Source organism: Limulus polyphemus, unplaced genomic scaffold (genome assembly GCF_000517525.1).
Source record: "Limulus polyphemus unplaced genomic scaffold, Limulus_polyphemus-2.1.2 Scaffold5471, whole genome shotgun sequence".
In the NCBI taxonomy this organism is placed as follows: domain Eukaryota; kingdom Metazoa; phylum Arthropoda; class Merostomata; order Xiphosura; family Limulidae; genus Limulus; species Limulus polyphemus.
The window spans coordinates 17,768-25,630 of NW_013671081.1; the positions used below are offsets into that span (position 1 = coordinate 17,768).

The 7,863-nt window shown below is 31.1% G+C and overlaps 1 pseudogene; it reads right to left on the minus strand.

The window, feature by feature from the left end:
• Positions 1 to 7,863, minus strand: part of LOC106472618 — a 22,520-nt pseudogene that overhangs the window by 14,199 nt on the left and 458 nt on the right.

Below are 7,863 nucleotides of genomic sequence, written 5' to 3' on the forward strand. Positions count from 1 at the left end.
TAACTAAAAAATCATAAATTACTACATTAATACCATAGAATTCCACTATAATTTATAAAACTTAGTAACCAAAACGTATTTTAGTAAAAAATAAAATATGAAATTTCGAGCAGACTAAAGACACACCCTACCTCATTGAAATATTGGTTCAAAAGAAGAATTTGGCACCAAGTCCATTAAAATGGCTGAGAAAATCACTACGGGGAGATTATGAGCTTCCAGTCGGTTATTCATGTCATATATAGGAGTATATATATATAAGGGAGCATTTCCAAAAATGGAAAGAGGTGGGTGGGGTGCCACTGTTTGATTTATTGCATGAGCAATATCTTAGAAAATTGAAAAGATAAGAGGCTCATTTTATATTCTAGGTTGTTAATATCAGTAATTTGAGTTTCTAATTCGTTCGAAACTATAGACTTAGTATTTTGACTTCGGAAATATCTAATTTGAACCAGTGCTGAATTCAACATATCACGTGACACACAAAAATCAATGTTTATCTGTGTTTTTTATATATTTGCTTTTAAATTAACAATTTGAGAAATATATAGTACTAAAATTTGAATTATAATATACAGTTTGATACTAAATGTATTGACATAAATTACTGAAATAGTAGTTAAACAAAATTTTGAATGCGAGTCAACAAACGAGATGACATGGCCTTTCACCCGTGACTCGTCTCGAAAAAGTTATACGTAACTTAATAGATGAAAAAACTTGCAGCCACAATAAAAATATCCAACACCAGGGTACAAATCATAAGGTGAGCCATTATGTAATATGCCCTGGTTTTTTGAAGTACTGGCAGAAGTAAGACTCAAATTGCATTGGGGATAAAACATCTATCCAGTTGAACTCTATCGAAACGGGTAGGGGTCAGAGGGCATGTTGTCATATTTGTAGACCTTTTATTTAACTATTGTTTTATAAATGTATGTCAATAAGTTTGGCATTAAATTGTACATTATAATTTAAATTTTAGTATTATATATTAGTTTCTTAAAATGAAAGTAAATAAAAGAAGCTAAATATCGATTTGTATGTCTTACGTGGTAGTGGCCTTCTGGGTTTGGTCAGATCACATTTCATGATGTCCACAATACAAAGTCTATAGTTTTCTACGAATTAAAAACTCAAATTTCCAATATTGGCAAGCTAGAATATAAAATAAGAACCTTCTACCTTTTTTACTTGCTGAGATATCATAATATTTATCAAATCCACCATATTAGCTACACCTATCACTTCATCATTTGAGAAAACTTGTTTATCTATGCCTGTTTTTCTATACCTACAAGTTTATAACCAATCGAAAGCTCTATATTTACTCTGCGTAATTATGTTAGTCTTTCCAAGTTATTTACGAGAGAAAAGCTCTTATATTGTTGGAGAGTTTGAAGTATTATGATCAATGCTATTTTTCGAACAGAAATTAGATTGTTTTTAGACTCACATACAGCATAGTTAGGAATCCTGGAAAATTACAATAGATTTCTGTAGTATTGGTACAGTTATTTATAATTTTTTGGTATTCAAAAATGCATATAAAAAGTCTACAAAAATTATTTCTTTCTACATCAACATATGAATTTGGACAAGGTTTATGACGAGGGGTAGCAAGTATGACTCATGAGTGCAAAAAAGAACTTCAAAACATCGTAAGTAATGAAGATCATTGTTTTCTGAATATTTTTTATTTACTGTTCTACGTTTTAAGAAAAATTACTGAAACTTAAATACTTATTTGTAAATAGTAATAACATATATATATTTATACGTATATAATGTATGGTAATCCAAACCTCACTGTACCTTACAAAATATTGGAAACTATGCATTTATTGGTTACTGTGTAAGCATGGTAAAATAGGAAACAGGATGTTCATAAGCACTTTCACACCAATATTACCACTAAATCCTGACCACCCATGTTTACTGGATTGAGTAAAACTTGTACAGGGCCATATAATAAATATTTTCTCTCACTTTTATATAGTACTTTAGACCAATCTTTTGCTGTGTAAACAAGCCGATAAATCCTACCCCGCTGTGTTTTCAGAGTCAGGATTTGTATAAAATCTAGGAAACATCCACTTATGGACTAACATTCAAATATCTAACAAGTTTATTGGTTTGACCCAGACTTTCTACAAAGCCATAGCATTATAACCATTATATTGTCAACAAGATGATAAATCCTACCCCACCATGTTTTCAAAGCTGGGAAAGTTCTGGGAATTGTGCTGCAAAAGTACTGTAACACCTAAACAGGAAAGGTGATTCATTGCTTTATAATCAGCAGGTTGTTACTTCAGCCGTTAACAGTAGAATAAACAGGGGAAATATGGTAACGCGAGCGTCATGTACACCGTGTAATCTTCAACTTGCACTGGTGTATTTTTAGTCCAACACAGTTCAAAGGTCAATAAAACAAAAATTATTAAATATAAATAGATGTATACTGTTACAAGATTTAAGCTATTTTATAAACATTTGTGGTTTTCTGTTACAATTTGCAGTTATTCTAAAACAACAAAGAAAGGTAATTTAGAATTATTTACTAATTTGTATTATGGTTACGAGTTCAGTCAAATCGAACAACACCATAAAGAGCTAGCATTGATAGAATAACAGTTTAAATATAAAGTTTTATTTTTAAAAAAAGTTTGATGATTACCTAGAGATTACGCAAATGAAACTTGACAATTTTTTGATAAAGAAAAAATATTCATAATCTTAAAATTACTTTGCACATTGGATAGTCAACATTCTGAAAGAAACAATTCAAGAGCAAACCTTTAATAAAAAAATCTTAATACTTAACTTAAAAACATGATATTTTGTGTATGAAAGTCTTGTTGTGTTTATTAATAATCTGCAAAATTCTGTAAGGATACACATACATTTTCAAAAATTATAGTATAATTACTCTCATGGTAACAAGCTGGGCAGATCCCACCCAGCCTGAACTGGTAGCATTAACCTCAACTTGACCAGAAAAAAAGAAAGAAGAGCAGCAGTAGATGTGGGTGCTCTAGCCCACAACATCCCACATCTTTACAAAGATCTGCAGTCAGATGTGGGAAGGTGGTTGCTCATAAAAAAACAAACAAAATAATAATAATTATAGTAATATTTATGATAAAAGAAATTATTTCACATTTCAAATTTTTTGGACTTCCCTTTCCAAACAGTAATGTACCAACAAATACCATAGAAAGCATTAGACACTCACAGCTTCTTAGGTATTGTAGAATTTGTAGTACAGTTTTTAATATCTCATATTAATATATTAATATACAAACTGATTTTTAATGGATTTGATGAGAAAACCTTAATTAAATATTTTAAATTATCTTATAATAAATATAAAAAATATTCATATAAATTTGAAAATAGTGATTTAAAAAATAATTTCTAAAATTTTAAAGAAAATAATTGGAATTACTTATTGGGTATTTCAAATCTTATATAGATATATTAATGAAGTTGTATCACCTTTCTTATATAAGACCTGCTACTGTGTGGATATCTTTAGAACCACTGAAGATCCATATAGTAGCATGAAAAGAGTAAAGGATGGGAACTATGCTAATAACTTTGGTTGGGCTTAGTATAGTAATACTATAAAACCTTGGTATATATGTTCAAAAATCATATTTGAGGCTAGAATGCTAACTTCAACGACAGTTTTGCTGTCTCCTGCATTGATGTCTTGTATTCCATTATTTATTTCTGCTTATTATTATTTTTTTTTATTTTTATGAGCAACCATCTTCCCACATCTGGCTACAGACATCCAAAGGTAGTAAACATGTGGGACATTACGGGCTTGAGCACCCACATCTGCTCCATTTTCTTTCTCCTTAACTTAAGCTTAATCTATATGACAATTACATAGCACTATTATATGATTTGTACCCAAGTGTTGGATGTTTATATTGTGGCTGCAATTTATTTTATTTTTCCTTAAAATTACATTTAATTTTATATATATAGACAGATAGATATTTGAGCCACAAATGGCAGGACTGCTTCAGACATTACATTTTGAACTATTAAATCTAAATTTCAATACCCTACATCATTAGTTTATTGAATATAAAAAAATATTTAGATATTCTTGTCATTCTTAAATGTAAAGGATTGCAGGATTTACTTTTTCTATTATAATCTAGTAGATTCATTGTTAAAAATAAAAATTTCAAAAACATGAAATGATAGTTTAAAGTAGAAAATAGTATAAGGTGATTAAATATCTCACCTTACAAGGCACAGTGTGTGGTTTCCCAATCTTGTTTCCCCAGTAGCCTCGTCGAACAGGAACAATGGAGAGTTTAGCAAGGATGATTGCTCCTCGAATGGCTGTTGCTACTTCTTTAGAACACTTTACTCCAAGCCCTACATGCCCATTGTGGTCTCCAATGGCAACAAATGCCTGTAAAACACAAATATATAATAATCACAAAACAAAATCTTAACAGTGAAACTATTTCTACACGTCTTGTAGAAAAACTAAAATTTCACGTTCTACTCTACTGTCACACAGTGTTCCCTCTAAGATGCATGCATGTATGGAAGGTACAAGCCTATGATTTGAACATCATGTCCAAACATAAGGCAGGAGTACAGGAGCCAACATCTGCTAAAAAGAAAGTGCTGGACAGAAAAGCAGTGTCCAAAAGAGTTTGTAGCTTACCCAGTGTAAAGAAAAATTAGAGGAAAAATTGCTGCCACATCCTAATGATATAAAGAAACCAGTTCCCTAATGGAATCTTTAAATAAAAACTACATAAGTTGTTATTAATAGAATACTTGCCTTGAATCTGGTTCGCTGACCAGCTCGAGTCTGTTTCTGAACAGGTGCAATTTTAAGGACTTCATCTTTTAGTGCTGAACCAAGGTAGAATTCTATGATTTCCGATTCCTACAAAACATATCAGATGTTTCAATGATCAGTACTGAAACATACAAATTTCATAAAAGTATAAAACTAGAAAAAAAAAGAGTGTACACTTGAGCTAAATGATTAATGGAATTTGATAATCAATTACATTCAACTAATTGATTATTCCCATATGAAACTTTTATAGTTGGAATAATAATAAAATAATAATAATAATAGGAAACACTAATTCTGATTAAACTTAACCAACCTTTAATTAATCACAAGAAGTCATAACAGCAATACTTTGATTAATTGGATAGTTGGAATAATTGAAAGCACTAATTTTGGTTAGTTGGTTATTTTTGTGACATTAATTGATTTAATTGCAATTTTGACTAATAGCTTAATCTATATGACAATTAATATAATAAATTCTCATAGGTAATTCATTACATTGATTACTTGCCCACCTCTATTATATACACACAAATCTTACTGAAAAGACCAAGGATTCCTAATAATTTCCCTCTCAAACAGTTCTGCTTACAATGGAAGGCATCTTCAGGGAAGATTTAACTAATATGAAAATGCTCAGTATGTGGATTCTAAGGTCAATAATATGTTGTTCAATAATTGCCACTTTGCACTTAATCACAAAAAGAAAGCTACCTCAACTTTTATTACAAATAGTTTGTGTAGTGGATGACCAACAAAACCCATAAGTGTGATTATAATAAAGACTGTTTTCTTTTGACTGACAGGTTAAATGCCATAGTTGTTCATGCATGTGTTCAACAACTAAACTGTGTATGTCTGCTCATAAATCGTCACAAAATGCTGCACACCATTAATGTACATAGTTGTGATGTTCATTGAATAAACATGTCCTTGCAGCAAATGTTCAAAGCAATCTTGCTGGCCTAGCCTTAAAACTGTACATTTTTCAAAACTTTCACCACTAGGGCAAACTGGGAGAAAATTACATGAGCCACACAAGAAAACCTTTTGCTTGTGACAATATAACAAGCTAATAACAAAAATGTAAGCAGTTAAAAACTTGTGAAAACAGCTGTGCTATTGTCTTAAATGAAGAGCTTAAAAACTGTTTCTTGTGCAGGTGACAAAAACAGTATCTGACAATCACAATTAACTAAGTATTGTTAAATACCAATGACTGAATAAAAACATACATTTTGCTTGAAAAACTTTATGATATCAGATTATGCATAGCACTAAGCACAAGAGGATTAACATAAATATAAAGAATCAAATTTCTACTTAGAGTTCTTTGTTTTAGGACTTTATCATATTTCACCAATTATTTCACTTTTGAAAAACATAACCAGTTTTAATAAGTTAAATCTAAAGTTGCCTTTATATAACCTTGGTTTTCCTAGCACTGTGGATCTTAAATGTTTGAAGAACAACAAGAAGTCCCTTGACCTATTGTGACTGTGCCATTCATTTCAACAAACACCCATCTACTTATATCCATCTCTGAATTTCTAAGTTCTTATCAAACTCTGTCTTGAACTCTCCAAATCTTGTTGCATCTATCATGTCTGAAAGCAATCTATTACAACTCTAAAATGTATGTTCCCCAGCCCTACCACTTTGCTGTAAAACATGTAAACAATACTATGTATCAATCATATCCATTCCCTTTATAACTTTGAACACTCCAATCATATCCCTCTTCCTCTAACTGTTTTTTTCTCAAGATAAAATAATTTTAAGAACTTTAACCTGTTCTCATATGACAACCCCTTCATCTCAGGAACCATCCTAGTAGCCCTCTTTTGAACCCTTAATTCCCAACAACTCAATGTCCTTCTTAAGAGTCTAAGACTGAACATAATACTCTAAATGAAGCCTAACCAGAGATCTGAACAAGAAATAACTTTCTTTAACTATTATTCAGTATTCCTGTAGATTACAACTCCAAATCCCATTTGATTTCTAACTGCCAACAACCAACTGTCTGGAAGGCTTAAGACTGACTGACCAAAACACCACGAACCTTTATTCCATAATACTACTGAGTTGATTTCCATAAAGTGGTGAATAGACAAGACTGAATATCAGTTTGTGTGTTTAATGATAAGAGTGATAGGGCAAGGAAACACAGACATAAGATTTGGTATAGTAGAAGATGCCTGTAAAATAGACAATTATATTTTTCAAAACATAGGACTTCACCTATGGAACAGATTGCCTTCAGATGGGGTAGAAGTAACAGGACTGGGAGAGGTCAAGAAGGGGCTTGACAAGTACTTCAAAAGTCAGGGCTTTGACGAAAACTGAAAGGGATGGCCACAATGATCCAAGGTGGTCCTTTGCCATCCCTCAAATATATTAAGTATCTTAGGTGTCACAGTTTTTACTAAAAGTTGTTTAACACTTGAACCATGTATTCCTCTTAAACACTAAAGTTTCCATTTAATTTTCTTTAAGGTCCACTAATTTCTTGAACTTTTTCTTTTTGCTGAAAACAAACACATTCATGTAAACTCTTTCATTCGAAATTAATGTTACAATCTAACAATTTTTCAAAGTACCCCTTTGTCTTAACTGTGGCCTTCTTAACTTGTTATTTCAGGGTTCTACCACATCATCCATTTTAGTTTTTACCAGATGTTCATACTCCTGAAAATTCTACATTTATTATTTATATGAAAAAAATAATATTTATATATTAACTTATTTAGATGAAAGTCTAATATTAGTATGCAACAAAAGAAACCAAAACTTTTTAAAATCTGTCTTCAATTATAAACTGCACTTATCAGAGTTGCTTTAAGTTTAAACTAAAGTTCTGGCTGGTTTGTTTATTGAATTTCACGCAAAGCTAGATGAGAGGTATTTGCACCAGCTGCCCCTAATTTTGAATTGATAGAATACAAGAGTTTAAGAGCCCTTCTTACTTTGATAGGCAAAGAAAACAAGTAAATCTCTTCTAAAGATTTGAT